Source organism: Hyperoodon ampullatus (assembly GCF_949752795.1).
Source record: "Hyperoodon ampullatus genome assembly, chromosome: X".
In the NCBI taxonomy this organism is placed as follows: domain Eukaryota; kingdom Metazoa; phylum Chordata; class Mammalia; order Artiodactyla; family Ziphiidae; genus Hyperoodon; species Hyperoodon ampullatus.
Window position 1 is genome coordinate 51,909,783 of NC_136913.1, and position 8,222 is coordinate 51,918,004.

At 44.7% G+C, this 8,222-nt stretch overlaps 1 pseudogene across 1 annotated transcript; it reads right to left on the reverse strand.

The window, feature by feature from the left end:
- Window positions 1–385: 385 nt before the first annotated feature.
- LOC307069655 (Y-box-binding protein 3-like) lies at window positions 386–1,439 on the reverse strand (annotated as a pseudogene). Its single transcript has one exon. The product of its transcript is annotated as a Y-box-binding protein 3-like (transcript).
- Between the last annotated feature and the right edge of the window lie 6,783 nt (window positions 1,440–8,222).

Sequence of the window (8,222 nt, forward strand, 5' to 3'; positions counted from 1 at the left end):
TTCACCTGGGGATGCAGAATAATAGTTGTGGTCCTGGTCAGATTTTAAAAAGAATAGATTCAGAGGTGTGAGAGTATGTGTGTGTGTGTGTGTGTGTGTGTGTGTGTGTGTACAGAAACTACCAAGGCAGATGGTATGAGGGAATTTAGAAATACATAGGTCTTGTAATTTATCCTTCCTCAAACCCTGGGAAAGGGGCATGTATTTTTCTCAGGGCACAAACCTACCAGTCAGTGTGGATGTTTGGACTGCGTTGCAACAAAGGGCATTATCTCCTCAAGGGGACATCACCTGCAGCCCAGGCCAGGGAGTCCCGGGGGAGGGAGCTGAGCTATTACTCACCCCATGTGGCAGAGGGGGCATCCATGACCAGGGAGTTCTCCTCCTAAGGGGTGCTGCTCTTCTTGTACACAGCAACAAAGGCAGGTGTTTCAGTAGGGCTCTTCTTGATCTTGCCCTCTCTTCTCTCTAGATCCTGGCCCTGGACGCCAGGCACCTGCTGTGGGCGGCAGTGAGGGTTATTGGGGTGGCGGGATCCAGAGCTTGGAGGAGGCCTCTGTTGCAGATCGCCACCGGTGTTGCGCCTGCTCTCCCTGTGTTCTGCCTCCAGCTCTGCAGAGATGCCTGGTGAGGTTCTTGGACAAAGAGTGGTTCCTAGGCCCCTAGAGCGGCTGAGCAGATAGCTGGGGCCCCGACACCACCGTCGCACGCCCTCGGGCCTTGTGGTCTGCGTGGACCCTGGCAGGAGGTTGGGCCGTTGGTCACTGGTGGTAGCCAGAATCGATGGGCAGCGGGTCAAGGCTGGGGCCCTGCAGCAGGGCGGGAAGCGCCGAGGACTTTGGTCTTGGAGGTGGCCAGGCAGACGGCGCCTCAAGCCCTGGACCGCGGTGAAGCCTTCAACACTGCCCTCACCTTCATCAACGTCATGCTCAGCACCCTTGGGACCGCGTGGTGGCGGCACTCGGCCGTGGATAAAGAATCCACGGAGGAAGCGGAGGCTGTTGGCAGCATAGTGGCTTCCCTCCACTGAGGCGCCCACTCACGTTAGCAGCCTTGGTGCCCCGCTCGCCCTGCACCATGTGGAACTCGACAGTCTTGCTGTCACCCACATCGTGTTTGAACTTGCGAGGGTTCTTCTGGGGCATGGCCATCTGGTGAATGAACACACATTCCTGGGTATCATGCCTGCTGATGAAATCTTACCCATTCTTCACGTTCAACCACTTGACGGAGGCTCGCACCCTCTTAGCGATGACTTTCTTGGGCAACTTTCCCATGGCGCCCGCCACGATGGCCTTGGGGATCGCATCCATGCTGAGGCTGGTGGAACCTAGGGCTTGGGGCAGATCTCTGCCTCCCTAGGATCCCAGGTGTTGCTGCGAGGCTTGAGCGGAGACAGAAGCGGCCACCTCTGTGAGGGGGGCCTCTCCCTCACTCATGAGCCCCGCCTTGCTCTCCTTTCTCAGAAAATCTGAGGGAAATTTGGCCCTCTGACACTGGAAGGTGGGGAAGGGGGCTGGAGGCAGGAGCCTCTCCAAGAGGGTTGTGGGTCAGGGCCTAGGGCTCTCTGGCTTCACTCTGAGACTCTTGGAGAAGCCTGTGGTGTCTCCTGGGACAAGGGGACGCAGACCAAACAATGGCTACAGCAGTGATGTCTCACTGTTGAGGAGGCGGGGCATTCCTAGAGGGGGCTCGTGCTGGGGGCCGGGGCAAATGCACTCCTCCCCATGCTCCTGCCATCACGTCACAGTACCTTGTGGTTTCTGGTGGAGAGAAGGCACACTTGAAGCTCTAGGGAGTGGTCTTGAACACCCTCTTGCTTGAGTGAATGTGAGGAAAGGACCCACCTTCCATCCCTCTTCCTTGGTTGGGGAGATTCACAGCCTCCTCAGGACACTCTCTCAATATTCTGTCACAAAACCGTGGTCCTATTCCAACCCCTGGTGTGCCCTCTATATGGGTCAGGCATTTTGTGTAACTTGAGGCAAAATGACAACCGCATGATGTTAAGACACAGGCAAAGAAGACTGCTGTGGTGTTTGTTTGTTTGTTTTGGTTTTGTTTTCTGGCAAGGGAGCAAACGAAGGCTGCCAGGGCTAGAATGCTAGTACTGAGAGGACACTAAATTCGTGCAGGTTTATCCAGACTAGTGTTAAGATTGCGTTGACCTAAAACCAATATACTGTCAGGTATTGCCCCCACAAAAATGGGTTTATTCCGGATCAACAAAGAATTGCAATTCAGGGTCTGCAACCATGGTGAGCCACGTGAAAATCCCCCCAACAGGGAGAGAATAACTCTTTCAAAGAGAGGAAGAGGAAGGTAGGAAATCTATAGTAAACAAAGTGTCCATTGGAAGCTGAGAGTTGGAAGTGTGGTGGCTTTTCATTGGCTGAGTCCTGACAGTCTCTCATTGGCTGAGCTCTTGTCAGGCAAGAAGAGGAAGTCTTTCTTCTTCTTCTTGGGCTCTGTTGTCGTAAAACAGTGTGAGAGCTCACCCTTCTAGCCTCCCGACTGTATATTAATTGAAGTTTCTCTTTATTAATTTTTACACTCCTCCCCTTTGATCAAGATCTTTCTCTGAAAGTATCACTGATCAACAGTCCGATTTTCCTGTTTCAGCAGCTTTTTGTCCCTCAGTGCCAGGAAGTACCTTTCCTGGGTGTAGTATCCCATGTTAGAGTGAAAGTGCACAGTTTGGAAAACAATTGAAGTCACATTAGAGAAACAAGGAGGGGCAAGAGTGAGAATTGTCAGGCACTTTTTATCTAAAGTTCATGTTATCAAGATAATAGACATAGGAGATCATCTGAAGCATTATGCCACCATCAGGGTTTGGCAGACAAACTTCCAACTGGCCTAATCTGGATATCTTGGGAAAGCTGTCTTATCAGATATTGTCTGCTTCAATTTCAGAAAACCTCTACTTTCAGATCACCAGATGATGTGCAGGTCCAGTCAGGATTGGTGCTTTCTTTAGGTGTGTCACGTGAGTTCAAGTGTCTATCCCCTGTAACTTGGTGGCACAAGGGTTTGTTAGCAGTACCTGATAGGTGCCTTTCCTAGTATGGTTGAAGAGTGTCCTTCTTGAAGTGTCTTTTCCAGTAGATTAAATCTCCAGGTTGCAAGGTGTGATGCTTAGTATCTTCCTCTCCTGAAAGCACACTGTGAAAAGGTTGCTCTATCAAAACATGGTTATTTATAATACAAGCAATTAGGCCTCTGAAATATCAGAGTATCTCTCCTTTTATCAGTTGTGTGTCAAAAGAGGCAGGAGCCAAGTGACTATCCTGTGACTATCTCTGAGGGTGAGAGTTTGTGAGTTCCAAAAGGGATGGATCTGAGATTCAGAAGGACCAATGGCAATGCTTTTGGCCAAGGTAATTGGAGGGCCTCTACAAATTTTGCCACCTGAGTCTTAATAATGCCATTGGTGCGTTTGACTTAACCAGAGGACTGGTAAGTGCAGTGAAAGTGCTGTAAAACTGGTCAAACAGTGTAGACTGGTTGAAGTACCTGACCAGTAAAATGGGTGCCTCAATCATTATGAAGTTTGAGAGGAGTTCCCCAGATAGGGATAATCTTTTCCAAAAGGACTTTAGCCACAAAAGAGGCAGTAGCCTGTCTGCAAGGGAAGGCTTCAGTCCAGTGTGAAAACATACAGACCATGACTAAAACATATTTCTATCCACAAGGTGGAGGAAGTTGTATGGAATCCTTTTTCCAGGGCCTGAATGGTCCATTAGGCAGTTTAAAATGTCCGGGTGCAGTACAGGTGGTCTTCTCTGGGTTGTATTTTGGACAAGTGGGACAAGTGTACATTCAAAGAAGATATACAGATAATAAATAAGTTAACACAAACATGATACACTTCATATGCCATTAGGGAATTACAAATGAAACAATAAGACAGGACTACATACCTATTAGAACTGCTAACCTCCTCCCCAAATGAAAACATCAAATCCTGGAGGATGGGAAACAACAGCAACTTTAGCTCATTGCTGAAGGAACGCATTTACGGCCTCTTAAGAAATAGTTTGGCAGTATTTTCCAAGGCTAAAGAAGTCTCATGCCTTGAGATCCATTGAGGTAGTGACTTTTTGCCCCCTTGTTAATATTTCCCCACCAATATTGATTCATAAATGTTATCATTTTTTCGGTAGGCCAATAGTTTAATGCATGTGCTGTGGTTAGCACTGGGAAATTTACTCTCCTGTAAAACCATGCTCCTATTTCATCTGACTCATAGCTTTCTCTTTTATCAAACCAACAGTTGTTGTATTTCTAATCTTGTTTCCCTTTTCTGATGCCAAATGTTGGGCTTCTCTAACCAGTTTTTCTAAATTATAATTTGGGGAATTATCCCTGTGAACCATCACAGAGGTATGGCTCTTGTCGAGTACTTTAAGGGCAGCATTCCTTGCGGAAATGTCAGCAAGGTGATGTCCCTTAGCTTCCAGGGCATCAAGTTGAGAATGGCTCAGGATCTTGATAATAGCTAAAATGGCAGGTAAAAGTATTGCATCCAATAATCCTTGAACAGAGAGACCACATTAAATTTTGTTTCCGCTGGAAGTAAGGAAGCCATGTTGCTTCTACAACATTCCAAACTCATGCGCTACCCTGAATGCATATCTACTACCAGTGTAAATATTGGCAGTTCTGCCCTTGGCTAATGAACAAGCCTTTGTAAGAGTGTATAATACAGCCTGGTGGGCTGAAGTAGCCATAGGTAAAAGTGTTGCCTCAACAATATCTAAAGGAGTGGCAATAGTATACCCAACACAATATTTTTACCACTGTCACCTTTAAATAAGAACCATGAGAAGTCAGTGTTACCCAAAGGAATTTCCTGCAGATCATCATGATTAGTCAGCATTAAGTAGTTGTGAGGGACTTTTGTCAGTGATGGAGGGGTAAAGATTTGCAGTGTTAAGCTCATTAGATTATAAAAGAGTTATGTGAGGAGCAGTTAACTAAAGGCCTTCATAGGAGGTGAGGCAGCTGACTAAAGAATGTTGAGTGTGATGAGAATTCAGGAGGGCTTCTACTTCATGAGGTACAAAAATGGTTAAAGGGGCTCCCCCAATGACTTTTCTCCGTGGCCTTAACCAAAAAGGCAGTGGTGGTAATGGCTCTAAGTCAAAGGAGGTATCTCCATGCCATAGGGTCCAGTTGCTAGCTATAACACCCTATGGGTTGATGATGGCTCCGGTGTCTTGTGGTGAGTACCCCTAAGGATGTTTCTTTCCTTTACATACACAGAAAGGTAAAAGAGAATCTGATCATTGGGAAGCCTAAGAGCAGGTGTGTTTGTGAAACTCTCTTTTAAGGCTACTTCGTCTGATTCTTCCCATAAAAGTGTATTGGTGGGCTTCCCTGGTGGCGCAGTGGTTTAGAGTCTGCCTCCCGCTGCAGGGGACGTGGGTTCGTGCCCCAGTCCGGGAAGATCCCACATGCCATGGAGTGGCTGGGTCCGTGAGCCATGGCTGCTGAGCCTGTGTGTCTGGAGCCTGTGCTCCGCAATGGGAGAGGCCACAACAGTGAGAGGCCTGTGTACAGCAAAAAAAAAAAAAAAAGTGTATTGGTGTTGGTGTTCTTTAGGTGAACTTGCAGAAGTTCAGCCATAAGAGAGATTTTTGAATCTAATTTCAGCTGTAACGAACTAGGCTGAGAAAAACGTTGCAGTTGGCACTTAGTTTTGGGTTTGGGGAAACTTAGGACACCATGAAGCCTCTCTGGATTTAGGGGTAGCCCTTGTTCTGATATCAGATGTCCTAATTATTGAACCTGGGTTTGGGAAAACTGCATTTTTTCCTTGGCAATTTTGCGTCCTTTTGAGGCTACAACCTTTAACAAAGGGATGTTGTCTTCTTCTGAGGAGGCTTGGAAAGGAGGGCAAAGAAGCAAATCATCTGCATTTTGCAACAATGTAGAACCCCTAGAAAATTTTATATCAGCCAGATCAGCTTTCAAAATTTGTGAGAAATAAGAACTCTCATTAAAAACCTGAGGCTTTACTGTCCAGGTGAATTGCTTTTCTTCCCAGGTGAAGGCAATAAGGTGTTGGCTAGCTTCGTCAATTGGAATACTAAAGAATGCAATGCATAAATCAATTATGATAAGGAACTTTCTTCTGTTGGAAATGGATGTTAGTAGCTTATGTGGGTTAGGAACAACAGGGTGTTGAGGGATAACAATGTTGTTTATTGCTCATAGGATCTCTCACTGGCCAAATAGGAGTATTACCGGGACTAGTACAAGGGGCAATGAGACCTTGAGCCTTGTAGTCTTCTATTATGGGCTTTATACCTTGAAGGGCTTCTTTATTTATAGGGTATTGACTAATTCTGGGGAAATGTTTTCAGGGATCTATATGAATCTTAATGGAATTTTGCCAATATCAGTTTGAGATTTTGCCTATACAAAGGGTGGCAGTGGATGCAATAAGGACAAATGATCAATGTTTCCCAAATCAGCTCTAGTGCCATCAGAGACCCAGCAAATTAAAGATGTCAGAGTCACTTAATTGACCTGGTGGCCTGCTTTGATAACTACTTTCAAATTCTAAGGCATAATGCTTTCCTAAAAAGCCCCAGCCTAATAAATGGATAGGAGCTGGGGAACTAAGGAGAAAAGGGTGTGTATTTCTCAAAGGGCATAAACAAAATTATGAAGGTTCAGAGACAGAAAACTTTTGAGGTTCATTCACGATCCCACTATTTGATCTGTTTTAGTGCTCCAAGGCAGGGGCTGCTTATTAGTAGTTGGGGTTGAGCATTGAGAGTGTGGTTCCAGTGTCAATGAGTACTGGAAGACAGTCATCCCCAATCTGGAGCCATGTTTCCCCAAGCTGATTAAGAGGGAGAATTGGGAAGTGCCCCTGTAGTTCCTCAGAGCCCCTTCATTGAGAATTGCGAGGATGTTGGACAGGCTGGTTGGAAAAATGAAGGCGCCTGAAGCACTTGAATTTGTGACAATCTCTTCACCAATTCTCTGGCTCTTTACAATAATAGCAGAAAAGAGGAGGGTTTTGATTTTCTTTAGGGTCCTTTATTTGCTGGAGTTGAAGATTAAGAATTTTAGTTGTCTTCCTTTTAGGTGACCCCTCTAGAATGTGAGAGAGCTGGTTTGTCAGATTAACTAAATTCTTAGAAAAGTACCAACTTCCTAGACTGAACCAGGAAGAAATAGAAAATATGAACAGACCAATTGCAAGTAATGAGACTGAAACTGTGATTAAAAATCTTCCAACAAACAAAAGTCTGGGTCATGAGGAATTCAGCTTGAGACCTAGGGACACATACAGACTGAAAGTGAGGGGATAGAAAAAGGTATTCCATGCAAATGGAAATCAAAAGAAGGCTGGAGTAGAAATACTCATATCAGACAAGATACACCTTAAATAAAGACTATTACAAGAGACAAGAAAGGACACTACATAATGACCAAAGGATCAATGCAAGAAGAAGATATAACAATTGTATGTATCAATGAACCTAACATAGGAGCACCTCATTTCTATGAAAATTGAGGTTATCCTATCTAAAAATTTGATAGATAAACTCTATCAAAAATTTAGAGAAGTGCTAACATCTGTGTTTCTCAAACGCTTCCAAAAAATTGCTGAGGGTGGAAAACACCCAAACTCATTCTACGAGGCTGCCATCACCTTGATACCCAAACCAGACAAAGGTTTCAGAAAAAAAAGAAAATTACAGGCCAGTATCACTAATGCACATATACGGAAATATCCTCAACAAAATACTAGCAAACAGAATCTACCAACACATAAAAAGGATCATACACTATGACCACGTGAGATTTATTCCAGGGATGAAAGGATTCTTAAATATATGCAAATCAATCAATGCGATGCACCATATTAATAAATTAAATATTAAAAAACCTTATAATCCTCTCAATACATACACAAAAAGCTTTTGACAATATTCAACACCAATTTCTGATAAAAACTCTCCAGAAAGTCGGCATAGAGGGAACCTACCTCAACATAATAAAGGCCATATATGACCAAACCCACAGAAAACATTATTTTCAATGGTGAAAAAGTGAAAACATTTCCTCTAAGATGAAGAGCAAGGCAAGTATGTTCACTCTTGCCACTATTATTCAACACAGTTTTGGTAGCCCCAGCCATGACAATCAGAAAAAAAAAAAGACAGAAATAAAGGAATCCATTTTGGAAAATAAGAAGT